Source organism: Rhipicephalus microplus, chromosome X, assembly GCF_043290135.1.
Source record: "Rhipicephalus microplus isolate Deutch F79 chromosome X, USDA_Rmic, whole genome shotgun sequence".
Classification (NCBI taxonomy): Eukaryota; Metazoa; Arthropoda; class Arachnida; order Ixodida; family Ixodidae; genus Rhipicephalus; species Rhipicephalus microplus.
Window position 1 is genome coordinate 361,869,075 of NC_134710.1, and position 27,895 is coordinate 361,896,969.

The 27,895-nt window shown below is 47.2% G+C and overlaps 1 long non-coding RNA gene across 1 annotated transcript in view; it reads left to right on the plus strand.

The window, feature by feature from the left end:
• Positions 1 to 15,487: 15,487 nt before the first annotated feature.
• The window catches only part of LOC142777294 (uncharacterized), a 218,890-nt gene continuing 206,482 nt past the window's right edge, over positions 15,488 to 27,895 (plus strand). Inside the window, exon 1 of the long non-coding RNA XR_012888014.1 lies at positions 15,488 to 15,633. This is a non-coding gene — a long non-coding RNA (uncharacterized LOC142777294). The remainder of the gene's footprint in view (positions 15,634 to 27,895) is intronic.

Genomic DNA, 27,895 nt, shown 5'->3' on the forward strand with positions numbered 1-27,895 from the left:
CTTTTCGAGGAGCTCGTGAAAACGACTTGTGCTTGAAAATCTTTTGACCATGTAACGGTTTTTGTAATAAATTCAAGCTTTTCTTCTCAATTGCTTATACATATAAATATGTGCAGTCGTAGATCGTGGTAGCAGCCCGTCCACTTATTGACGTTTAATGTGGATGATATAAAGCGGTAAAGCAATGTCGAGTCATACATTGCGAAAAAACGTTATTCTCTTTTAAATTTCCTGAATTGTTTTTAGAGTGTCTAGTGAAATGTATGTACCAACGCCTCGACCATTTCCTTTATTGTGTGATCCTTATGAGATTGTGATCCTATAAAAGGCAGTACAACAGGCATATCGCGCTATGCGTGGGTTTCATTTACAAGCCTGAATGCAGCTTGATTCTCGCGCGTGCACAACCCCCTTCGGTGGCCCGGTGCTTAAAGTGCTAAACTGCTCACCCGAAAGTCGCAGGAGCAAATTCCGGTCATTAACGGCAGCCCCATTTTCGGTAGAGGCGAATTTTTTTAGCAGGCGAAATTTTTAAGTTTGAGTTTGGTGTCTCTCATAGTTTATTGATTGCCATGGAATGTTAAAAAAACAATTGCAATGGCAGTTAAAGGTGTGTAAACTTGAGATTTTCCACTAACACCCTCTCGAACGGCACGAAAACGTCAGTTTGTCACCCACGCCCTGCTGTTAGGATGTAGAGGCAAAGAAAAGTGTGTACACCATTAAAAACGTACAAATTTCACAAAACCCCCTTTTTACATCCTATAGATGTATGAAAGTTTACTAAGCACCCTACAAGCCATTTGACCGTGTCGGCATTGACAGTCTCGGCCCATTTCCTCTATAGACCAATAGACACAATAGGGTCATTCTTGCAACTGACTATTTGACGCACTATGCCGAGAAATATGCAATACCACGTGCCACGGCTTCTGAGGTAGCGCAGTTCTTTATGTGCCACATTGTTCTGCACCACGAAACTCTATCTGCAGTGATAACTGACAGAGAGACAGCGTTCACTGCATAGCTTATGGATGAAGGTTTTCGAGTAAGTAACACTAGGTATCGAATGATGACTGTTTACCATCCGCGGAGCAACGGGCTCACCGAGTAACTGAGTAAGACAGTCACAAACGTGATCTCCATGTACACCGACGTCCAACACAAAACATGAAATGGCATTTCGCCTTATGTGAACTTCCCTTATAACACCGCCATCCAAGAAACAACGCGATTGACACTGTTTCACCTTCTCTACAGCCACAAATTTCGAATGATGTTCGATGCTATGCTTGCTTGTGAAGACGCCGATCAATTAACAGCTGACGCTGAAGATTTTGCAGAGAATGCCGAGGAAACTTGCCAGCTCGCTTGGCTACACATTTGTCTGCAGCAACAGGTCAATGCACGACATTGTAACATGCGTCAAAAAGATGTATCTTACAGTCCAGGAGACCAAGTGTAAATTTTGACCTCTGTTCATTGCTGTGGCCTTGCCGAAAAGTTGCCAAACAGATACTTTGGCTAATATATATTTGTTGCACCGCATCAGTGACGCAAAATACGAAGTGTTACCGGACAATCTGTCGTCAATATGGGTACAACGAAGACAACCGAGCTGTGACATAGTTCACGTGGTGTGCATGAAGCCTTATTTTGCGCATTCTTAAAAGAACTTTTGCGGTGTTCTTTCATTTATGCTACTGCCATTGCCTCATATTGGGTAAACTGTTAGTGTGTAACATTCTTCTATGCTTGTCCTTTTCAATTGTTTAGGCTGCTTTAGTTGTTTATTTTCGGAAGAGATTGCAGCATCGGAACGATGTTCTTTTTGCGGAGGAGAAATATTGCCGCCTGCTTCTACTAGTGGGTCGTATGCCAAGGCGAAAGCTCACACCACTAACGAAAAAAGTGCGCGCGTGTCTCCGCTCTCGCGAGCAAGCCCAACCGACGCGCTTGGTAAGAAACCTGTTGCTCAGACCTCAATGAACCTTCTCTAGACCCCTTGAATGACGTGACAATATACAGGACGAACGTCAGCATACATTTTGAACGTCGAAGAACACTTCGTGAGGTAAAATGACAATGCCAAATTCTACCAAATAGGCAGGCGGATATGGTCCCCACTTCAGGCCGCCACCTCACCCCAAGCTCGAAAGATGCCAAGGAGTCATCTAGCGACAGCTTCAGCCAGGTGCCTCGTTGAGTGTGGTGCGACTGTGGCACAATTTCACCGCGCAATACCCGAGTGATAGTTACACATAATGTCAAGAAACTTGAGTGGCACACTCAGACATGTTGTGCGAGTGCTCTGTTACAGCACTTGAAATGGCTGTATGAGACACAAGAGTGGGCAGTATTACTACCCCAGAGGCGGTGACGAGGCAAGCCCTTGAGGCCCCCTCATGAGAGACTTGAGCCAGGGTTTCAAATATTGATGGACTTTCAGTTAAATTGTTTACATCCTTCCATTACAGTGGCTTCGGTTATGGAAGATAAGCAAAGTATCAATGTGTCACGGAGGCAAGGCTACCTTTGAAACGCCCTGACACGCGGTAAAATAAAGAAAAAATATACGCAGTCAGCGAGATTTGAAACCGCGTGTGGAGACCGCGATGATTTTCGAGACAATCACTATAACCACTCGGCCACGACTGCGGTTGGAAGGGAACTTGTACAGTTGTGACTGCAAGTTGCGGATTATATTGTAACCATGTTTTTTTTGTTTGCGCCCACTCGCGCTAGACGTGTAGCCTACCACTCTTGTTTAGCGAAAAAATGACAATGTAAGCTGAATTCGTCTTCTCGTCTGTCAATAAATGGTGCTTATTACTGTAGCGTCTCAGCAGTCTTGGGCAGCTGCCGCTCTAAAAAAAAAAGAGCCGCGTGGGTTGTGATGCACGAGCCAGAAAGAATGGAGGACGGTTAGCTCGTGGCCTGGCTGGACGCTGCAGCAGTGACCTGAGCTACGCGCGCGTCCCAAATAAAAGCGCGACGACGGCAGGGCCTCACGAGCTTTCGTCTCCTTTCTATCGCATCATACTCAAAAATTATTGCGCTACAGGTCTAAGTCTCATTCAATTGGCTTATTTCAGCTTGGCGTGACCAGAAAGTAATCGAAATGCCGTGGGAGGCCACTACGTGTGTAATCTCGAGTGCATTTCTTCCATGGCGAGCGTGCAATAGCAATTAATAGCTGCGCAGTCGAACACAGACAAAACATAAACATTGGTTCTTAACGGTGACTAGCGGTCATCGCGTGAACATTTGCGACTGGCAACGACAACGCGACGACAACGTGACGGCGGTCAGAATTATTTATTTTATGAGGTGCGAAACTCCCCATCGCCTCCATTATCTAAATCGGGACACGTCATGCATTCCCAACCCCTTTTGTCGAACGCTAGCAGATTGTCGTGCCAAGTGTTTGACCGCACACCCATTAATAAACGCATTGTTTGTGCGGTTGCCGCACCCAGGTGGTCGACCATGAGCTCACTAACGAGAAAGATGGCCAACTGCGTGTCCGGATTTTGGAACACTGTTTCACACCTAGCACGGCCGCTGGATTAACAACAGGGTGCGGCATGGTGTGCCGCATTGCCGTCAATGGGCGAGCACGTCTGGGCAGAGTTGACAGTTTAGTTTTGGCTGTTTTGGGGGGAAGGGCGCTGAAGATCCACCAGTCAAAGTGGGTGACACTTCGTGTTAAGTGTGGTTGCGTGAGAAATCATACGTGTCTTTGTGTTTTTCGTGTGCTTTCTTGTGCATTTGCGGGCGAAGCTCCCTATAGACTAACCTTGTGACTAGTCACGCGTAGCCGAAAGAAGAAGATACGACAAAGAGAAGAATGCAAAAGGCAGAAGAAATCTATGACAATTTATTGTCTCAATGCCTAAATGGCGTTACTTTGCCGCTATTCACTTTTTAGGAAAACTCTAAGCCCTGAGGCCAACAGTGTAAGCAAAGACGATTCTTAGGGGGCACCAGTATTGAAGACACATGGGGTCCACGGGAGAAGAAATTGACGTAAGCAAAAGGGCCGAGGTAAAACAGACATAGCCGTTATAGCATGCAGGGTGGCAGAAATCGGTCAAAGTGGGAAGAGATAGAAGAGCAGTTAGAGCAGGAGGAACTGTTGGTATATAGGGTTCTTGAGACACATCTTAGGGACATGAGACAACCACCTTGAAATCGGGACTATGTAGGAGAATATTGCAATAGAACAGAAGGCAGAAAAATTGGGGTGGAATCGGGGAATTCATACAGACAAGTATGGAACAGCAATGAGTCAAACAGGAATGGACGGAAAATTTATGGTTAAAGTCAAAATAGCTGGGCAGATTACACTTCTTGGTTTCCTGTACTTGAGGACACAAACGAAGACCAGAGAGGAAAACTAGGCATTGCTGGAATGCATAACAAGTGGCAGTGAGGATTGAGGAAGACAGTGCGACATAATTATTTCAGTAGATATGAATAAGCACATAGAAATTATGACACAACAGGCAAAATGATCACGGTTATTTGTGAAAGGCATGATTCGATCACTTTCAACAGTACTAAGAAGTGTGAAGGGCAAATAACAGCGAAGGTAGAAAGGTTGCAGTCGACGATAGACGATACACTGACGTCACAAGTGATGTATGATAGTCTCAAGGGAATGCACATAGATGAATGTGGCTCCAGAACTTTGGGTAGCGATCACAAATGTATCAAGCTAAGTTTTTGAAGAGCAATGAAAATAGGAAGGAGGCTAGATGAGTGACTACAGCGGAATGTTTATTCAGAAAGGCAAAGAGCACGAGCTACTAAACGAACCGAGAAAGTAATCACTGAGGATATTAAAACAGCGTGAACGTACTAGAATTTAAGTAGGCCGTTTGAGCTAGAGCTTGCTGAGGCACGTGGCAAGTCACCACGGAAAAGGACCCACAAGATCAAGAGTTGGCAGGATAAAGCAGTTAAGAGAGCCATAGCAAAACGTCAGGAAGCTACTAGGAAGATGCTGTCAAGAACCTCGTGGAAAAATATCTCCCGCTCCCCACGGGCCCTGTGACCCCTCACCCTGATTACTCTGGCAGCGACAACACTAACTTAGACGCCGACTTCTCTATTGAAGATGTGCGCCGAGCTCTCCATGAGCTCAATGGCCGCTCAGCCCCTGGCCCCGATGGCATCACCAACAAGCTCCTACGCAACCTGGACGACTCTTCCGTCACTTACCTCACTGACACTATCAACGAGATATGGAAAAAGGGTGAAATACCCGATGCTTGGAAACTAGCTCACACGGTTCTCATACCCAAACCGGGAAAGGCGCCGAGCATAGATAACCTACGCCCCATATCTCTCACGTCGTGCGTGGGCGAAGTTGCTGAGCACGTCGTCCTCAACAGGGTTGGTCGATACCTCGAAGATAACGACTACATCCCGCACCACATGATTGGCTTCCGACCAGGGTTATCCACTCAAGACGCCATGTTACTCCTAAAGCATCAAATTCTACATGGCGGAAACACTCGGGACACTCGTGCAATACTCGGTCTCGATTTAGAAAAGGCCTTCGATACAATAACGCACTCGTCAATCTTGAAAGCGATCGCAGCCCTCGGCCTAGGTCATCGATTTTACTGCTTTATCCGCTCTTTTCTCACTCGACGCAGAGCCGTCCTCCGCGTAGGAGACCTAGTGTCGGAAGAAGTGGAGCTCGGACAGCGGGGCACTCCTCAGGGATCCGTCCTCTCACCCACGCTCTTCAACCTCGTGATGATCGGGCTTTCCGAAAGACTTTAAAAAATATACGGGCTAAATCACACTATCTATGCGGATGATGTAACCATATGGTTCTCCACAGGGTCGGATGGCTTCATTGAGTCCGCCCTGCAAGAGGCTATCGACATCACCGAGTCTTACCTCAACCACACCGGTCTCAGGTGCTCACCTGCGAAGTCGGAGCTGTTGATATATTTGCCCAAACGCCAGGGTGCCAAGCCCAAAGGGTGGAAACCTCCGGCGGAACGCAATATCATCCTCCACACCAGAGATGGTCGTACTATACCCAGGGTAGACACCATCAAGGTTCTCGGCATGATCATCGAGTCGCGCGGAACCAACACCCAAACCGTACACAAGCTCAGGAGTAAGACTGAGAATGCCATACGACTCGTACGTAGAGTAGCCAACAGGCACCATGGCCTCGAAGAAGACAACCTGCTGCATCTCGTACACGCGTTTGTTTTGTGCCATTTTACCTACGTTGCCGCTATACACAAGTGGCTACGTGCTGAGCGCGATCAACTCAATGCGATTATTCGCAAGGTGGTCAAACGAGCCCTTGGCCTTCCTATCACCACTCCAACGTACAAACTCGTCGAGCTTGGTGAACATAACACCCTAGAAGAGATCGCCGAAGCTCAGGAACGTGTGCAATTGACCCGACTCACTACCACCAAGGCGGGCCGCCATATTCTGCGCGAGCTCGGCTTCTTCTCCTCGAAGGCCAGGGACCCCCCAGAGTTGACTCTAATTCCCCGTGAAATCCGCGATCTTTCAAAGTTTCAAAGTTTTAAAGTTTATTTGCAGGAAAGAAAAAAAAATACAAAAACTTCCCTGCGGGAGGCAAAGACTAAAGGCTAAATAGCCTGACGAGGTCTTGACCTCCTGATACAGTCTGCATCAGTGCCATATTACACATATTCACACATCATATTATCACGATCGCTCCCATACCACGAAATGTACACCCCGAATACAACAGAGGCAGGCGCCTTGCGCGGGCGACCGCCATTCTCAAGCGCATAGACATGGAAGCGGACAACGTCTCGTTCGTGGACGCCGCTGCCTATCGCAACAACCAAGCCTTCGCCGTGGTCGCGATATCATCCGCGCAGCAGACTGTTAACTCAGCCACAATCCTCAGCCGAAACCCCGAAGTAGCGGAGCAAGTAGCTATAGCTATAGCTATGCTCGACAGCAAACGGGAATTCATCTACAGCGACTCCAGGCCGGCCATCAAAGCCTTCGAACGCGGAGTCATCTCCGACCAGGCGTTACGCATCCTGCGCAATACGGACCCAAGTGCCCTGAAGCACCACACTGTCATCTGGTTCCCCGCCCATCTCGGCCAGGTGCCGGGTGCCCTATCCAACCTCAACGAGATCGCCCATGATGCAGCGCGCGCACTTACCGACCGTGCTGCCACAGGGCAACCTCATCTTGCTGGGTTGGACACCAATCGGGATGCACCAATCACGTACAATGAGATTACAAAGCACTTTTACTTGGAACGCCGCATTTTTTCACCCCCACATCCAAAACTTAACCGACCGCAGGCATTAACCCTACGCCTATTACAGACACACACGTACCCAAACCTTGCCACGCTTCACATTTATTATCCCGATGCATACCCCAGCGACACATGCCCATCATGTGGACACACAGCGACACTCGAACACATGCTCTGGGAGTGTAGAACAACTCCTACCGACTCTACCTCAAGCAAGTGGGAGAGGTCTCTCAGGAGCTCACTTCTCGCCGACCAGCAATGGGCTGTCTAGCAGGCCCACGAAGCAGCCGCCAGGTACTCCCTACCGGTCCCTACGTGGGAGACGCCCGCTACGCGCTAACCGCGTCCTGCAGGACCGAAATAAAGTTGTTTCATTCCATTGCTCTAGGAAACACAGACTATCTAAGCAGTGGAATGAAGCGACAGATGATGTTGATAGTAAATGGGATATCTTTCTAAGCTCTGGAAGGAAAGGGTGCCTTCTGATCAATAAAAAATCGAAGAAAGAAGACTGAGTGGCTAGCAGAGGTGCATAAAAAGGATAGAAAGGCAGCTGCAAAAATTAGGAACCATCTAAACTCCCTAAGAAATGAGACCAGCCAAGAGCAGAGGATCATAACTACAGCTCAGGCTAGAAGGCGATGAAGCTAATAAATATATAGGAACAAGGCTAACAGAAAATTTTCAACAAGGAAGTTCCTTATGCACCCTAGTATAAAAGGATGGAACAAGTGGTGCAGTGCCTTCCTTTTCACAAAGAGATTGGGAAAGGGCTCAGAAGAGTGTCGCAGTGGTACATCAACTGGCCCTAATGGCATCCCAATTATGTTTATAAAAAAGCCACTAGTTTGGATCACTGTGCCTGTAATACGTCTGTTGTGGCAGGTGGTATGGAGAAGGGCTGACAACGTGGTGAATTAGGGCACATACTGGCTACACGCCTGCATTTGCCAGTTCCTCACGCACGACGGCCTGAACTAGTGACAGGGCTTCCTCCTTAAAATGAGCCTAATGAGCAGATGGACTTGCTGTTTCGATCACTCGCCGCACAAGACGCAAGAAGTTTTCGGTATTTAGCGGTGGCCGGATCTGAACGTCTTCAAACGAAGATGTGGCGGCAGTGTTAGGTAGCCGAACAGATTGCTGTATGACACGCCAGCTCTTTGCTTATTGAAACTGTCAGCATTCACTCATAACCTCGTCAATGGTGGAGCTGTGTTTTTACACAAGCAAGTGAGAGGCGCCGTCAGCGATGCCTTCAAGGATGTGGCAGATTTTGTCGCCTTTGGGCACTTGGCTCTTGAATTGCCGGTGCAAGGCTAATACATCTAGTTTAAAAACCATTTACGGCTTCGTTGAGGTTCGGGCCAATCACGAGAAATTTTTCTGGGTGGCTGATTGGTGTGCAATGGGCTTTCCGAAAACCTCTACATCCCAACTGGTCACCTCCTCCTTGTGCGTGTCGAACCACACACTGGTCGTTTCAGGTAGCAGCTGACATTTGCGAGCATCCAAGTCGGAGCGCAGTGATTGGTCTTGCTGGCGCGCTCGTAGTTGGCCAGCTACTTCTCCACGTACAGGTTATCAGTCACGCAGTAATGGCCAAGGTCTCGGAGGTGGGTCACAAACTCGTGGCTCGGTCCATTCTGCATAGAGGAGCTGGATCGACGGAACTGTCTGTTAACATGATTAACAGTCCAAAAAGATGCCCGCTGTGAAGTTCCATGACCTACTTCAAATGTACCAAGCCCCTATACCCAAGATGTTATGTGGACCCATTAAAAATCCTCGGTTGGTGGATGCTGAGATTGTTGGTGGAAATGGTGGAAATAATACTGGATATGGTAGAACATTTGTGAATATGGTGGAAACTGAGTTGTGCATATAGGCTGATGTCTGCTAGAAAGCAAAAAAGGAAGGCAGATGGTGGTGGTGGGGACGAGCCAATGGTGGGGAAGGTGGGAAATGCCGGATGACGACGGCGACAGTGGAAAAAATGGTGTCAGACGATGGTGTTGATGGCGAGCCAAAGGTGGTGGTGGTAAAAAATGCTGTCTGATGGTGGCAAAGAAAAACGTATTCGGTGGAAGGGTGGGTAAGCAAGGTGGATGACGGTGGCATGATGGAAGCTTGGTGCATGATGGTGGAAAGACGAAAAACCACGTGACAGTATGTGAAATCACTTACTTGTAGTGTATTATTCTTGAATGCGCAGATATATATGTTTATGGTCAAAAGAAACCAATGCTGCTTATCACGGTTTCTGGCACGTTTATTTTTTTTATTCCTGTGGTGTCCACAACACTTCAATTGCCCCACCACGGTGGAGAAGTGGCTAAGGTACTCGGCTGCTGACCCGCAGGTCGCGGGCTCAAATCCCGGCTGTGGCGGCTGTATTTTCGATGGAGGCGGAAATGTTGTAGGCCCGTGTGCTCAGATTTGGGTGCACGTTGAAGAACCCCAGGTGGTCGAAATTTCCGGAGCCCTCCACTCTGGCGTCTCTCACAATCACATGGTGCTTTTGGGACGTTAAACCCCACAAATCAATCAATCAATCAATCAATCAATAAATCAACAACGCTTCAATTTTTTTGAAGCGGTAAATATGCGGCCGTGAATATGTTTACATTTCGCACACGTACTTACATCAGCTAGATATCGGTGATGTGTTTTTCGTTTTTTTGTTAGGAAGACTAGATGTGTCACTGTGAACCATGACAATATATGTTTACATTTCGCACACGTACTTACATCATTGAGACATCGGCGATGAGTATTTTTCTTGTTATAACAGAAAGACTAGAGGTTTCATTGTGAACAGTGACAATATGCGTTTTACATCGCCACTGAGTTGTAGAGAAATAAATGAGCTATAGTTCGGAATTGCTCCTTTCAGTGTTAGAACATAACACAGCGGTCACTTGATGTCAATACGCTAGAAACGCAGCTCTGGCAATTATTCGCGTCTTTAGTGCGTGCGACGCTAATATGCAAAAACGTTCAATTTTAACATGCGACAAGATTAGCCCAAGCAAATTTACATTCCACCCTTCCGTTCTACCACCATGATTTCAACCAAAGCTTGGCCCTACTGAACGAGCCCGCACAAGTGTTATCGCGCTTTTGGGTTTCAAAATAAACAATTTTTACGAGTAAGAATGACAATACATCACAGCCGTGGTATCATTTGTTCTAAGTGAAGCCTTTTTTATTGTGTACCGTGTCCGCTCAAGAAGCTACAAATATAGACGCGACGCGTTTGCAGCACTTTCACCAAACGTACACCTCCCCTCACCGAGAGCCACCGGTCACACTCGCCGGCACTTCTTTTCCTTATGCGAGAACAGAGACTCGTCAATTCGTATGCTTATTGAACCAATAAGATAACATGTCGTTTCTCGCGCACTGCATTCGTTGTGGCCAAGCCGTTATGTAGTCGTTCCTAACGATTGAGAAACAGCGCTGCGCTGGCACAACTGCGCTGTGCGTTGCGCGAAAAACATCACAATCACTTGTGTGGGCGTATCTATCGAACGAGCATAAAAGCGTTATAAAAGCGTCATGAGATATCGCCCTTCGCAAGGAGCTAAAAGTCGATATTAAACTTGGCAGTAACCGCCAATAAACTCTACCTGCTCCTCAGTCCACTGAGTTGTTCATTTTCTTGCGGTTGTAAATTGTAACAAAAAACAGTGCTGCTGTCATTATCGAAGGGGCCATCGTTGCTGGCAGCAGTTCTTCGTGTTAATGAAATGTGCAAATTTTAGTAGCAGGTGCAGATTCGCCCATTTCAAGTACGCGGCAAAGAGAACTGAATTTAAACAGTCAGTTTATGAGTTGACTACTCATTTAACACCTAGGTCTCATCTGTCGGCATGGCGCAGTGGTTAGTGTGTGTAGTTGGCAATCCGAAGGTTGCAGTTTCGATTCGGATCTGTTGAACCTTTTTTACGGGTGCTTTCTACATAGTTTTTATAATATTGTTTTCATTAGTTCTTCAGTGGCAGCTCGTCACGGTGGTTCTGACGCTGCTTCGCGCTCCAGCCTTGCGGCATTCCACCATCCCACATACGCCACCATCTGCCCTCTGTCACCAACATTTACAGCACCATAATCCACCAAAATGGTGGTTGGTGGAATATACCACTCCATTGGCGGACGTTTTTTCAAGACGGTAGATGACAGAAAACGATGTGATTACACTATTTACAGTCTTTAGTGTTGTGGGAAAAAACAACCAAGCTGGCGAGCGCAGGCACATTTTAGTCCTTCCCTTATTCTTCTTCTATGTAAGTTGCACATACCAATATATGCTTTCAGGTCCATTTGAAACCCTTAGGTAGCAACATTCACAGACACCTTATTCAACACTAAAATCTACCACCGGTGGTGTCAACTCGAGTGATGTAAGGAATGCTCTAGCAATGACGTAACCATGTGATGGCATATTGACGCCACAGATTGCAAAAACGTGTGACGTCTCTGAGACGTCAAAAACAATGACGTCGTGGCATGAAATCAAAACTTTGCTTTGCCTCCGTGCTTATTGTACCAATTACGGAGGCAGCGCTCAACCACGCGAGGCGCAGTATGCTGCCGAAGGAGGAAGATCAATGGATCAAATAAAGAAAAAAAATTAAGGACATCTTTCCAAAGGGAACCCTAATGGGGTGCGAAGACTGCGCTCTGCATGGGTGGCATCACGGGTTGAACGGTGCTATCGTGGGTGCTGCAGAGTAGGCTGGAAAATTTATTTGAAGTGATGGCTGGCGTATGTCTTGTGGTTTTCTCTGTCGACACGGGCGCTGGACTGGAGATGGCGCGCATTCCGCCGTGACTACCACGGCCTTGTGATCGGTGAATTGTACACTGAGAGGTTACTGGAGAGATTTGACGTCAAAATTGGCAAATATCAAATTGATGCACATTCCCCTATCATTGTGGGTACTTCCCGTTCTACCGACATGCACTTAAGCGAGTGCTCCTCACGCCTGTAATCGATGAGCAATTCCTATGCTTTTCCGCTGGCGTCAACGCTGAAGTCTCCCGCAACTATAAGAGGTGCGCGTCGACACGCCTCGACGCAATCAATCAGTGTCTCCTACAGTGTGCGCTGAGGCTATTTATTCGGAAGGTTGGGGTACAGTGCGAGGATTGCGACGTCGCCGACGCGCACAGCAACATACTGGGAGCAGGAGCGACTTCGAGAATTTCCCGGTCGTTGTTCCAGTTCGACGTTGAACGCGCATAGCGCACGCTGACTCCGAATGTAAACAGCGATTCCTTCAACGTTAAGAGCTATAAAGAGGTTGAAGCGAGAAATATGACACGCGGGGAGCAGTCACAAGCTGGGGAGAAAGTGACGTCAATGCGCGCACGCTGCGAGGGAAGGCTTGACCTACTTGGCACCTCCCCAACACCCAAGGCCAAAGGAGCGTGATGCAGACGAAGGAATAGCGTTACAGAGGCTAGTCAAAGAGGTGCTTTGCATCTAATAATAGCATGGCTATCCCATTGCAATCGTTAGGTGAATGTTCAAGGGGCGCTGTGAATCTGGCAAAAGTGGCTGATGTCCAGGACAAGTTCATCTTGCTCGGGCAGTAAATTCAGGGACTGTAGTACATCTGTTCTGTTAGAATTTAATAGCGAAACATTTGGGATATGGCAGAGCCCACAGGCAAAAACACAGAGTAGCGCATTCGTGTTCGTCGCTTGACCCTATGCACACCGCCACATGCCGTAATTGTAAGTAATGATCAATCATTTAGCCCACGAGTACATTACTATAATGATATTGAAAAAAGACCACTCCTAAATTACCAAACACTCATGGATGCACATGCCTAATTGTACATGTGTGTGCATATGTCATTTGTAGTGTCAGTGGCTAAGTAGTGGTACTAAAATTTTTGCGAAATATTAGGTGAAATAGAAAAACTTTGGCAGCGAGTGTAGTTATTTACAGCGCCACTCCTCGCAAGTCAGAAATATACTACCTCCGATATATATGCGACAATGAAATACAAAACAAAAGAATACTTTGTAAGATAAATATTGTAGCGAAACGCAGCAGTTGAAGCTAGTTTTAAAAAGAACAAAGGAAAGTCAATACGGCTATCTGAATTGGCATGTACAAAAAAAAACGCCAGGCCTGCGCAGAAAGAGCAGCACAGTCAGAGCGAAAGCTAAAACAGCGGCCTTTGAGAGCGTAGAGTATCTCACAAACATAGATAGAGGGAAGTGTGGCGCAAACGTCTATTCGAATTTATTAGAGGCCTCATAGGAGCACTGGGATTGACGGCATATGTGTCTGTGAGGTTTGTGTTGACCGGAGCCCCGGCTCGCAAATACGACTGCGTAAGTAATGCTTCTGTAAAACAAAACGTTCATATGCGGATATCATCCACACGTTATATATTCTAAAATAAAAGTGCACTGATCTTGACGGCACAAACAAAGAGCGAAAAAAAGAAAGAGACGACATAAAGTCGCAGAGTGAACGCTTGCTTTGTCTACCTACCAAGTTTAGCTGCCGTGGGGTACTTGTTACGCTTCGAAAATTTGTACATTCACGCAGAAGTTTGTGTTAAATAAAACAGATAAATATCCTATTACGTGCTCTTTTAGTAAGAGACCAGTAATTTTAAAGAAAAGCCAGACACTTCTTCAAATGAGAAATATCTGAGTCAAGCCCGAAGCTCACATTACCCGTCATTCCCCTGCATCCAGCACCTCACTACCACTAGATTTCTCCCTAGGTTTTTTCTGAGAAACTCTATGTTTCAGTGCCTTTTTCTGAACCCTCCATTTCTTAATTTCTGAAAGCGCACTTGCTGGGTACTGACTACGGCATTCGTAATAATAATTTATGGGTAGTTGGCTGGCATTTCCTATGCTGTAATTCATCTGAGAAGGGTGGTACCCGCTAAAAACTCGTAAGGAATTGTTCATGCAGTGACTGACGACAATGAGGAAGCACGGCTGAAGTGGGTATGCGCTAGAGTTTATAGACAATCAAGAACATAGTATTGTAACGGTTTTGAGTGTTGAATGACCCACTCTTTACGCTATTCGCAGTGTGTGATGCCTGGGTGTTCCATTGCGTTTTAAAACTCCTAATGATTTACTGCGATTCCTTTTCCGACATTGAGCTTGCTTAAGGTAACTTAGCGAAAATGCCGAAGCAGCAGCGTGGCTCTGTGGTAGAATACTGGGCTGGCACGCAGTGAACCCTGGTTTGAGCCCAAGTGTGGCCTTTGTGTATTTCTTTTTTACTGAGTTTTTTTCAATACTGGTTACGGACACAAGCGGCGATTGTGGCGGAAAACTACGGCGCCGAGCGTGACCCGTCTTTTGATCTCAAAACAGCTCTCGCTGTAGTAAAACAAGCCCGGGCGTTTCTAAGCAATTACCACTTCGGCGGAACCACGCAGAACTCTTTAACAACACAACGAAGGCTACCGGTCGTAGCGCCACAAGTGGATTGACGCTGTTTGTGCCTTCATTTTTGGCACATCGGTTCTGCAGACGTTCTAAGCCCCATCTTGTTCTAGTGCACTCTATCATAGTTCATATTCTTGACCCGTTCAAACCACAAGAATAGACAGAAAAAGAGAAAAGCAAACACGCAATCCCAACCACAAAGAGCACTGAAATCACAATAAAGTAAAGCTCCCTGAAAGCTTCAGCGTACTTGAAAAACGCTGCTCTCATCCACACACACACACACAAACACACACACACACACACACACACACACACACACACACACACACACACACACACACACACACACACACACACACACACACACACACACACACACACACACACACACACACACACACACACACACAAGTACGTTTGAAGCTACGATAAAAATACCACTAAATTGCAGACTTTACCATCAACCAAGGGCGAAAACAAGTGTTTTTTTTCAGGGTTGTCAAGAGCATCGCTAGAATCTTGGCATCACCGGAAATGCTATCCAGCGCTGGTTTCGCTCAAGAACTAGTCTTAACGCACCGAACACAATACTTTCAAGATATCGCCTTTTGTTTTTATCTATGAATGCCACCTTTGCAGATAGCTAAGATCACGTGTATGATGCTTCAGCATTCCTCTGTTTATTCATTTGAACGCGTGAGCATGTGGGCGTATATTTGCGCTTAGAATTGATTCTGTGCTTCTCGACCATTGTAGTCGCTCTTTGGCGCGAGCCTGCTGCGTTGTGTAATCACCCCCACAAATCATTTTAAAGCCACGAAAAAATGAGTGACGGAACACCACCCAGACCGGACCATACGTCTTTCGATGGCAGTTTGCCTCTGTTTACAAAAAAGGTACCGTGTTATTCTTTCTACGTTGTCGCATTTCCTAGAACTTGCCATGAAGATTCGAATGCTTTGCATAAACTATCTCGAATTATGCCAGTTAGCTGGTACCAGTCTACTCGTATAACAAAGTTCAACCTACCTTCTCGCTTACTCCGCCATATGTGCGTGGTTACTCATTAAGAATTATTTTACCGTGCTTTCTTCAGATATAATGCTTCTAAGAACGTGTCCCTCTGCTGAAGACTTCAACGGTGCAGTCAAGAAATCTTTATTAATATATATTCTACCTGTGACAGTGTTTCAAACGTGTAATCTGGTTCCCGGGTTGCAGTATACATTCTATGAGCGTTTTGAGCGCGACTTTTTCAGGGTCGCCGAGAATTTCACTCACCCTTGTAAGGTCAGTACTCAGTTCACATAAGAACAATTCCGTGAGTATTTGTTCATGACGTTGAATGATGCCACCATTAACCTAACGCCGACCATACAGAGAAGAACTTGGACACCACAGTGTTCTTCCACACAACTTTGTGGAAGCGGGCTCGTAACACATTAAGGGTGCGCATGCATTTCCGCTTGCTCTACGCACTCTTTGTTAAAACGGAGCTATTATTCAATGGTTGAACACAGCAATTCACCTGCATTGGGCCTATCGCAGCCTTTCACGCATAATTTTGCACTAATTCAAAACAGTCGCCGACAAGTATTGTTTGCCATCTTCACAACTCGCGAGATTGCCTTGTCCTTTGCTGCTTGAGCTTATTGGATTTCCACGCCAGAACTCGTTGGCTATATCTTCGTACAGAAGTGCTTTTATGTTGTCTGCCTATAAAACTCGCCTGTCGACGCACTCCACGAGACGAATATGACGAGGCTTTCCTAGTGATTAGTTTGCCACACATTCACCAAGAAGGGAAGCGCGTCACCAGACTTTATTTGCATGCCTAAATGCGTAGGCAACAATACACTGGCTAGTACAACAGTGAGAACTGTTTGGATGAACACACAAGTGCGTGGCTGACTCCATTACTAGTGGAACAGAACAGCCGTCGTTGAAACATTGCACATGCGCAATATGTGCACTGCGATACTGTTCGCACCGCGCGCACCGTGTCATGCACAACTTTGCGCCGCGTGCACCGTGTCATGGATACGCAGACGGCGATCAAGCCTATACCTGATGCGATGCGCGGAGTAGAAATAGTGGAGCACCGAGCACATGTGACGCATGTCGTATTTCAAACCATGGCTTCTACGCGACGCTTATCGTGCCACCAGCTGAACGCGCGCGCACTAAGTCTATATGCTAATCGCTGTACATTCAGGCATCTCTAACCAATAGTTTGCCTTAAACACAACGTACTTGGCAAGATCTTGCACTCGTATGATAACACAAACCATGTCGTCATGCTAGTGACCCTAAGAAAAAAAAATCTTCAAAGTGAAAATCAATTTCTCTCGACCGGCTCTTTTTTCCTTTTACGGTGTAATAAAGCTCACTTTCCATAAATGGTGTAGCTGTAGCGGTTTCTTACATTGGCAGTACTTTTTATCTCAAGAGCCCATGAGATAAACGTATGTCTTCCAGCCATGCTCTGAAGCAATGAAAATGCCGATAGCCCTCCATACGTTACTATTAGGGTAATGCTTGACAGGGTGAAACTGTGGTCGGCCACTGTCATATTTACGTTTTCTACCATTTAGAAAGGAGAAAAAAGCAGGCAGTCGCAGGATCGTCTCGACGTATGTCGAAAGAGAAAATTTATGCATATTCGCACGCACTTTGTTAACTTTTTGAACGGCTCAAGAAATAGTGTGCAAAAATTGCCAGAGTTCCGTTTCTAGCGTGGCGACATCATGTAACCGCTGTGCTCTGCTCTAAAGTTGAAAGGGGCAATTGCGAACTGGAGATCATTCATTTCTCGACAACTGCGCGTCGATGTAAAGCATTTATTGTCACTGTTCAGGGACACTCCTAGTCTTCTGTCACTGTTCAGGGACAGAAGACTCCTAGTACAGGGACACTCCTAGTCGTCTAAATATCACAACAAAAAAAATGCTTTGCGAATGTCAAACTGATGTAAGTACGTGCGCGGGATGTACACATATTCACGGCTGCATATTCTAAGCTCCACAAAATTTGAAAGGTTCTTGACACCACAGGAATAAAAAATTGACGTGCTAGAAAGCGTATTGAGCAGCATTGGTTTCTTTTCACCGTAAAAATATATCTGCCCTTTCAGTATTGAAACACTACAGATAAGTGATTTCACTTACTGGCATGTGCTTTTTTATAATGCACCATCATCCACCAAGCTGCAATCACACCACCGTCATCCACCTTGCTCACCAAGCTTTCCACCAAACACGTTTTGCCTCGCCACCAATAGCAGGCATTTTCCACTGTCACTACCATTGCCTCGCAACCACCACCACCATCTGACACCATTTTTTCCTCTCTAGCCGTGATCACACAGCATTTTCTATCATCACCATTGGCTCGCCACCACCATCTGCCACCATTTTTGAACTGTCTAGCCGTCATCAGCCGGCATTTTCCATCATCAGCATTGGCTCGCCACCACAATCTGCCATCATTTTTTCCACTCTCGCCGTCGTCAGCCATTACGACCACTACAGTTTCCACCATATCTACTAATACGTCCACCATATAGAGTAATATTTCCAACATATACCCTATTCTTTCCACCATATCCACTGACGAATCAGCATCCACCAGCCCAGGATTTTATATTGGGTATGAAGTTCAAACAACAATTCTAAACAGCGCACACACTCCATGGGGTCGATATGTATGTGAACCGGCCCTAATACAGGCCTGACACTGGACCGCGTCCACCGCTTACCGATGCGATTTAAGAAAACCTTACGCGGCCCATCCTGTTCCACGGGCCGGGCTGTACAGTATTCTAGTGTACGTCATAATGGTATTTCCTTCATGCGACAAATATTTGGTGGAACTTTTTTGATAACATGCGTTCTGTCATCATCGCTGATGCAGCCCCACCACGGTAGTCTAGTGGCTAAGGTACTCGGCTGCTGACCCGCCGGTCGCGGGATCACATCCCGGCTGTGGCGGCTGCATTTCCGATGGAGGCGGAAATGTTGTAGGCCCGTGTACTCAGATTTGGGTGCACGTTAAAGAACCCCAGGTGGTCGAAATTTCCTGAGCCCTCCACTACGGCGTCTCTCATAATCATAAGGTGGTTTTAGGACGTTAAACCCCACAAATCAATCAATCAATCATCGCTGATGCACTTCATTCACACGGTATTGTCACCGTAAAGAAAGTGACCGCGAAAGTACCCTGAGTAAATTGTGCAACCTCTCGAACTCTAGAATAGTTAAACATTTCAAAGCACAAAAGGACATGGTAAATATTGAAATATGGGTGAATATTACAGCCTTGGGTCCAGATAGGCTGCCATTGGACTCTGAACTTGGCTACCTTCAACGCTGGAGCACTATCTGGTGATGGCAGTTTCTTAGTGACGGCAGTTCTTAAAACAGTGAACTGCACAGATTGCTTAAAGCTGACGGCAAATATTAACACCTGTTTCTAGTAGTGGATCGTATGCCAAGGTAAAGGCTCACGAACTAATGAAAGTAATTTGCGCATGTGTCCCCGCTCTGGCCAGCAAGTTGTAATGAGAACAAACACAAGAAATTCACCTAATGCACGGCCGATCCCCTGCATTGGGTAAGAGCCATGAGAAGAGAAGCCCAACCATTGCGCTTGGTAAGAGCACTGCTGTTAAGACCTCGATAATACCTCTCTAGACTTTGGTCCCAGTGCAGCAAGAGTGATTCTCTTCTTGGAAGGAGTTGATACACTCTAGGCCGCCCAGACTTTAAAAAAGAGATTAGCTAAAGTACCACAGAGATTTGCAAACTCTAGTTCAGAAGCGTGCCAGTACTCTGGCGAGGAAGCTTGTTCCAAATCGTTCAGCCAGAGTATCGGCAATGTGTCAAGAGGGTGTGCCTACTCTGAGCGGGAAAGGTTTTTTCAGCACTGCTTGAAAGAGTTAAATATGGGACAAGCTTCTACTACTGCAAATAGAGTTGCAAGCACTTTCTTGGGACTGAGTGATGTGCTTACTCAGCTTGCAGCGATCAGCCGATCGTCGTCAGTCTCACAAGTTTTCGCTCGTAACGAGATCATGACATAATTCTCCGGGTTCAGGACCACTGGTCACTCGCATGCAGGGACTGCCTAGAGTTGTTCAATTCGACCAGAAGCACGACCACTGGATAGACAACAAGGTGCATTCTGTGGCGTGCCCCGAATCAACGAGACAGGCCTAGTTCAAATCGCGCCCGCACTTGCGCCACCACTCTTCACAGGAGAACCTTTCACATGCGTTTCTATGGAGGACAATAGGCCGTAAACATAACGCGTTTCTCAGCTGAACATCACAGGTACCAATTCGAATCGTTACTAGGAGCACCTACTACACCACACAAGTGAACAATTTGCCACAGGGGGGCCTATACTTTGTAGAGTATACGTCTCAACACTCTCTATGAATGCTGTCAGCTTGACACAGCTGAAATGAAAAGGGTCACAGATTCCGTCGTACGGGAGGCAGTTGCCGGGTAGATTCCAAGAGCTGACATACTGGCCCAACGGAACGCACCGCGAAAGCACATACTGACACATTCCTTTCCTCAAGTTTTGCCGTTACCCCATTACACTACATTCAGCGCAACCCGCGCCTACGATGTTCGAAAAGCTTCGAGGCTGTAGTAGATTGTTTTTGTAAGATTACGCCCACTTCGTAAACATCAAATTACTCTAGAACCTACGTCGCCTCTAGCGATAATGCTAGAACACTCGATGACAATAGGTGACCGGTAATATGGGCAATCGCAGGAAACTGTGGGATACGACGGCTTCCGGGTCGACGCACCGCACAGGCTAGCAGTGGCACGGGCGCATTTTGTTCCGCTCCAGTGAAAAAAATGCCTCTCCGCACAGCGTCAGTGCTGTAGAAGTTTTTTTTGTTTAGGGTAACCGTGACTGCGACGATGACACGCTTCAAAAGCAAAGAACGGTAAGGAGACCTTATCCCACTAATTATTCTGCAATACTTTATGCTGCTCAGGGGTATACTGTCAGTTTGGCTAGCAGATCAATCAATACAGAAGACAATTTTCATTGTATGATATGTTTCTGCAGATAAAAAATCTCCATTTTAAAGATCTCAGGAGATAGGGTTGGAGCAGTGTGCTAAGAGTTCACTTCAGTATTGCTGCCTCGGCCGACGTCGTCAGTCGATCGGCATTAGGCGCAGCGCTGATTGAGTGCGTTGAGATATATTTTCTTCTATCCTACAGCACGCTAGAAGATGCATTTGTTTGTCGAAACCAGATGCTGAATTGAACGCTTTTCTTGGTCAAGCTTCGCAGCACTATGGCACCTAAACAATATACTCCGACATAGGCGGCACCGAATAATCAAACTGCTGCGCTTGTTTAACGCACTTCTTCCTTTGTGTACCATCCTAGCGCCCAGTTTCGCTAAGATAAACGCAAATAAACTCGTCCAGCGCTTCATGTGAACTTGCTCTTGGGTTAAGCTTTCTTGTTTTTTTGTATATATATGAGTGCGATAGCTGGCTCCCAAATCGTATGGCAGGTAGAGTTCACCCGCGCCTTCCCATATCTTTGCTAGGCGCACCTGTGCGACAATTTATTGTTCGTCGCAGAAAATTGATGCGTAAGCTTTCTATCAGTGCGTAATACAAACATATCCGTGATAAAATGATCTTCGAACACTCTGGCTCTAACGTTCGGTACCCAAAGGCTACCTGTCGCTGTGGATCTCTGCGCAGCCGTAGTTCACCTCATTTTTTTCTTTATTTTATGGAAATTGATATCTGCGTTAGCCTTTCACGCTCGAGTTGGAGCAGCCTACGACTGAACAACCGACAGTGGTTTATCACGGCGAAGATAAACGGGCAACGGCGCACGCGATTCCCGAATAATCTCAGGCTTGTGGTTGAGCGGTTCGCCCTCTTTTTCGAACCTTACGCCAGCAGCAGACGCTGTATCCCACAATCCCTCGCTCTTTTTCTGATCGCCTATTGTATAAATGCCGACGCGCCTCGCCGCTTGTCAGTTGATTGACGGCCTGTGCTCCGTGCGCTCGCCGCTATCAGTGCAGGTGGGGATCGCTGTAATCTGCCCTTCAGTGGTGAGCCACAAGTTTGGCTTAATAAATAGTTTAATCTTGTGATTTCAGTCTGCCTTTATCCACTTCACGACCCCGTGACATCTGGCTGAGATACTGGAGCGTTCATGAACAGCAGTGAACACAACGTCACGAAGAAGAAACTGACACCGCCAGTGACAGTCGAGCCAGCCGCCGACAGAAAGAACTAGCCCCCTAAAACGGGCCCATGCTGGACAACAAAAAAACCATGGCGATGACGACAAGAGGCACATGGACAGCGGCAACATCTCCTGCATTGGTAGTGATGCAGCAGCTAAAAGAACCCCCGAGCTTCCGGAGAACGTCATGTGAAGACGCGGAGACATGAATAAAGACGTACAACGATTGGTCTCCCTCAACCAGCGAGAGACGGAGGAGAAGCTTCCTTGCGTCGACTTTTGTCTGGAATACGTGGCTAGAACCTGGTTCATAAATCGGGCGCCTGCCCTTCAAAACTGGTATCTCTTCCGCAGCATATATTTGGACACGTTCAGGAGCATCAGCCGAGAGGAAAGAGCCGCAACATTACTGAAGACGAGGGTGCACTTCCTAAATGAAAATGTGGCTATCTTAGCGGAAGAAATGAATTGACTCTTCGTTCATGCCGCCACAGGAATGCCTAGAGACAACAAAGTTCGCCTCCTCATGCGAGCAGTCACCAAGAACTTTTCGCCGGACTGATCAGGAACTCGCAAAGACGGTCGCCGTACTCATTTCGGAGGCATCTACCCTAGAGAAGGCACTCGAGATGCGGACACAGCAGTACAACCAAAATTATTTGTCTACAAGCAATGCCGACATCCAAGCGCTAAAAAACACCGACCTATGTGAGATCATCCGAGCCATCGTGCAAGAGCTACGCCAATTGCTTCCTTCAGGGCAGCCTCACGTGGACTCCATCGCGGACGTCGTACGCAAGGAGACCCAGGTATCGCTGCCCGTTCCTCGGCTTCCAGAGCCGCAGCAACAAGCCATGAGCTATGCTGCGGCAGCCCGCCGTCATGCCCCTCCTCCACGTCAAAGCCAAGACGTCGCACTTCCATCGTCAGACGCCACCACTGCCACCACCAACACCGACGTCCTACCGTTCGCCAGCGGGTCAGCGCAGAGTGCCAAGGAAAGCAGATGTTTCGTGTGCCCCTGACAACCACTCACTCTGCTACCACTGCAGAGAGGCCGGGCACACATACCGCCGTTGCCAATACCGACAGATGGGTCTACGGGGTTTTGACATCAACGCGACGTGTCCACAATGTGGTGAACGACCTCATCACATCGCCGGCTACCTCGCAGGAGCCCAGTTGACACTCCGACGACCTTATAGTTCGCCATCGCACGGCCGCTACACCTCACCGCACCACGGACCGTACCGGTCCTGGTCGGGGACGTTCTCCCAGCCTGTACTCGGAAAACTAAGGGCAGAAACTGATGGAGCAGCGTTTGCTTTACGATGAACTACCGAAGATCCTCCGCCGCAGCTGACGACGATGCCGCAACATAATCTAAAGCACCCGCCGCAAGACGAAAAAGGTCTTGACTTCGAACCTTCGCAGCCGACAGAAGACGTGACGACGCAACGTGGAAGCAGCGTAGCAATACACTTAGCCTTGATCCGACGCTATGACCTAACCGCAACGAACGAGTAAGAACCAGTGACGTCGACTAAATGTTCGACGGCCCCAACGTCACTGCCCTGGTCAACACTGGGGCCGACTATTCCGTCGTCAGCGGGCCTTTCGTGACGAAGATAAAAAGAATGAACGCTGCTTAGCAAGGCCCTGAAATCAAAACCACTGGGGGTCATATAAGAACACCGGCTGGTGTTTGCGCAGCAGGAATCCTCATCAATAACCAGAATTATCCCACAAGCTTTCTAACTCTACAGCACTACCCCAGAGATGTGATACTTGGGATGGAATTCTTAAGTCAGCACGGTGCTGTCATTGACCTAAAATCCGAGGCAATAAGGATATCTGCCCCGCCGCGGTGGTCTAGTGGCTAAGGTACTCGGCTGCTGACCCGCAGAGCGCGGGTTCATATCCCAGCTGCGGCGGCTGCATTTCCGATGGAGGCGGAAATGCTGTAGGCCCATGTGCTCAGATTTGGGTGCACGTTAAAGAACCCCAGGTGGTCTAAATTTCCGGAGCCCTCCACTACGGCGTCTCTCATAATCATATAGTGGTTTTGGGACGTTAAACCTCACATATCTATCAATAAGGATATCTAAAGAAACAGTACTGCCACCCCACAAACCGTCAGAGCGGCGCGCTTTCAATGCGCTGGAACCCAGTGATCGTTCCTTTTCGCTCCAGTGTGAGCATTTCCGTCAGCACTCAAGAATCAACAGATATGCAAGGCGTAGTTGAAGGTGACCAGCACCTGTTCAATCACCGCGATATTTGCGTCGCCAGAAGACTGGCCTAGCTGCGGCGAGATAACGCGACAGTGATGCTCACGAACCACACTGAAACACTGGTGGAGTGTCAGCGCCGTCCCTCAAAAAGCGGCCGAAGCTGCCAATTCTGCTGAGACGCGCTCGCCAATTGACGGCGACGCGCCGCAACCGGCCGCACCTGGTTTTTTATCTAGCGGCCGTACAGCTGTGAAATGGTGTTCCAAAAGCAGGACACGCGGTAGGAATGACTTCTCAGAACTTAGCTCGCGGTCGCGTCATCTGAGAGCAGCATCACAAAGCAGTAATAATATGTGTAAATAAATGGAGCGCGGTTCAGCACGTGGAGCAAAAATCTGCTAGCTGCTGATCGGGAGTTGGGTAGAGGCATGCATGACGTGTCCCAACTCTAATAATGGAGGCTATAGGGAGTTTCGTAACCCATAGGATTGACTAACTCTGGCCCCTGCATGTGTGAAAGTCTGCTACTTTGCGGTCGCCAGTCGCAAATTATCACGCGACCACTGCTATTCGCCGTTGGGAACCAACGTTCATTGTTTCGTTTCTCTTCGACTGCGCAGCTAATAATTGCTACTCCACGCTCGCCATAGAAGAAGACATTCGCGAATACACACGTGGCGGCCTTCCGCGGCAACCTAAATATTTCCCGAGTGCGCCAAACATAATTAAGCTTATGGTGTGTGACTTAGAGGTGTGGCGCAATGATGTTTTAGTATTGTTGAAGTATGAGAGACGAAATGACAGCCCAACAGGGCGTACCGCGATCGTGCTTTTATTTCGGACGCGGGAGTATGCGAAGTCACAGCTGCCGCGTTCAGTAAAGCCTGGAGCAAAGCTGTTCTCGATTCCTTGTGGCTCGCGCATCATGAGTCACGCGGTTTTCTTCATCTTTAGAGCAGCAGATGGCCAAGACCTGTGCTCTTTTCATTATGTACCATCATTTGTCGAGAGAATGGAAAATGAATTCACCTTTGGTTGCGATTTTTCACAAAAAATGAGTGTTAGGCTACACGTGATGCGGGAACGGGCGGAAACATAAAGATGATGAGTAATCCGCACACCGAGTCGCAACCCTACGATACTTCTTTCAACAGCAGTCACTGCCGAGTGGTTAATTCAATGGTCTCGAAAACTGTTGGGGTGTCCCCACGCGGGTTCGAATCCTACCGACTGCGTGTATATTTTTTTCCTAATTTTACCGCATGTCAGTGCGTTTCTAATATTGCAGTGTATGCAATACCTTAGCCTGGCCTGCATAACACAATTATTTTTATTATCTTCTATAACCGTGCCAATGTGTGCAACATTGGCTGAGGACTTTCATGAAGGGTTCTCAAGGGCTAGCCTCGTAATCACTTCTCGGGCCGGCTTGAGTGTGGAGACATGGATAGAGACCTACGACTAGTGGCCACCCTCAACAAGTGAGCCATGGAATGGAAGCTCCGTTGCGTCTACTTTTATCTGGATGACGTGGCAGAAACCTGGTTCAAGAATTGGGCGAATAATATTACTCTTGTGTCTTCTGCCACTATTTGATCTGTTTTAACAGAGCACTTCCACAACAAGCGTGTGTGTTGCTCGAGTTTACTGGCAAAGTTTACAAGTACCACTCGGGTATTGCGTGAAAAATTGTGCCATACTCACACCAGACTAAGGAAGATGTCTGTCTGCTGCTGCCGCCAGACGAATCTCTGGCGTCGTTTCAGCTTAGGGTGAGGTGGGGGCCATATCCACCTACCTAAGTGGTAGAGTTAAGTAATGTAGTTACAAATCACTAAGCGTTTTTCGAAGTTCGACGTGTATGCTGACATCCGTCCTTTATATCGTCACTTCCCTCCATGCGTCTAGAGAAGGTTAATTATGGCCCGAGCAACAGGGCTCTTACCAAGCGCGCAGCATATGCTTCCTTGCTTAATTCTTTTTCATGCCTCTCATCAACTAAGGGGAATCGGCCAAGAAGCCGGCGGTTATTGTAAGTGAATAGCTTAAGATTATCCAGGCTATAGAAACAGGAATAATTTGTTTAGACGTAGTGGGATTATTTTGAAAAATTGTAAAAAAACGATTAAAGAAAAAAATAATGCGATTTTTTGGAACACTGAGGTGTAGTCGTTGTGTGCAAATCTTCTGAAGGAGATATATATATATATATATATATATATATATATATATAAATATATATATATATATATATATATATATATATATATAGGTGCGGCGATGGCATGGTGGTTAGAGCATCCGCCTCGCATGCAAGAGGTCCGTGGTTCAAATCCCGGTGCCACGCAGTTCCCAACCGGAAAAAAATCCGCGTGTTGATGGAACTGCATTAAGAGACCTGAGGTGTGGCCTCACCGGTAACCACCGCCGGGAACGCACTCCCTCACCAGAGAAGGATTGGCCACCCTGGTGCAGTATCTGGCCACTACCTCCCACATGCATACGTCAAATAACTCACGGCCCTCAGTTCCCAGCAGCTGCGAAGCAACTGACCATGGCGGCGGTCAGATCTGCAACGCAGCAGAGGGTGCTAAGAATCTCTGGACTACAGGCCGCCTTTGGAACCTGAACTTGGCAAGGCCCGCCGCAGTGGTCTAGTGGCTAAGGTACTCGGCTGCTGACCTGCACGTCGTGGGTTCAAATCCCGGCTGCGGCGGCTGCATTTCCGATGGAGGCGGAAATGTCGTAGGCCCGTGTGCTCAGATTTGGGTGCACGTTAAAGAACCCCAGGTGGTCAAAATTTCCGGAGTCCTCCACTACGGCGTCTCTCATAATCATATTGTGGTTTTGGGACGTTAAACCCCACAAATCAATCAATCAATCAATCTCAACTTGGAAACGTTTAACGCTAGAACTTTATCTAGTGAGGGAAGTCTAGCTGTACTATTCGAGGAGCTAGAGGGTGTTAAATGGGATATAATAGGGCTCAGTGAGGTTAGGAGGACAGATGAGGCCTATACTGTACTACAGAATGGGCGCGTCCTTTGCTATCGGGGCTTGGCAGACAGAACAGAATTGGGAGTGGGGTTCCTAATTCACAGAAACATAGCTGGCAACATAGAGGAATACTATAGCATTAATGAAAGGGTGGTAGGTATAGTAATTAAACTGAATAAAAGATACAAGATGAAGGTAGTACAGGCTTACGCGCCTACATCCAGCCATGATAACGCTTCAGTTGAAAGCTTCTATGAAGACGTGGAATTGGCAATGAGTAAGGTAAAAACACAGTATACTATAGTGATGGGCGACTTTAATGCATAGGTAGGGAAAAAGTAGGCTGGTGACCATGCAGTAGGAGATTATGGCATCGGCAGTAGAAACGCCAGAGGAGAGCTACTAGTAGAATTTGCAGAACGCCATAATTTGCGGATTTTGAATACTTTCTGAAAACGAGAAAACCGCAAGTGGACATGGAGGAGCCCTAATGGCGAAAATAAGAACGAAATAGACTTTATAATGACTCCACACCCAGGAATCGTGCAGGATGTGGAAGTGGCTGGCAAGGTACGATGCAGTGACTATAGAATGGTACGGTCTCGAATTCGCCTAGACTTGAAGAAGGAACGACAGAAACCGATACGCAAGAAGCCAATAAATGAGCTACCACTGAGAGGGAA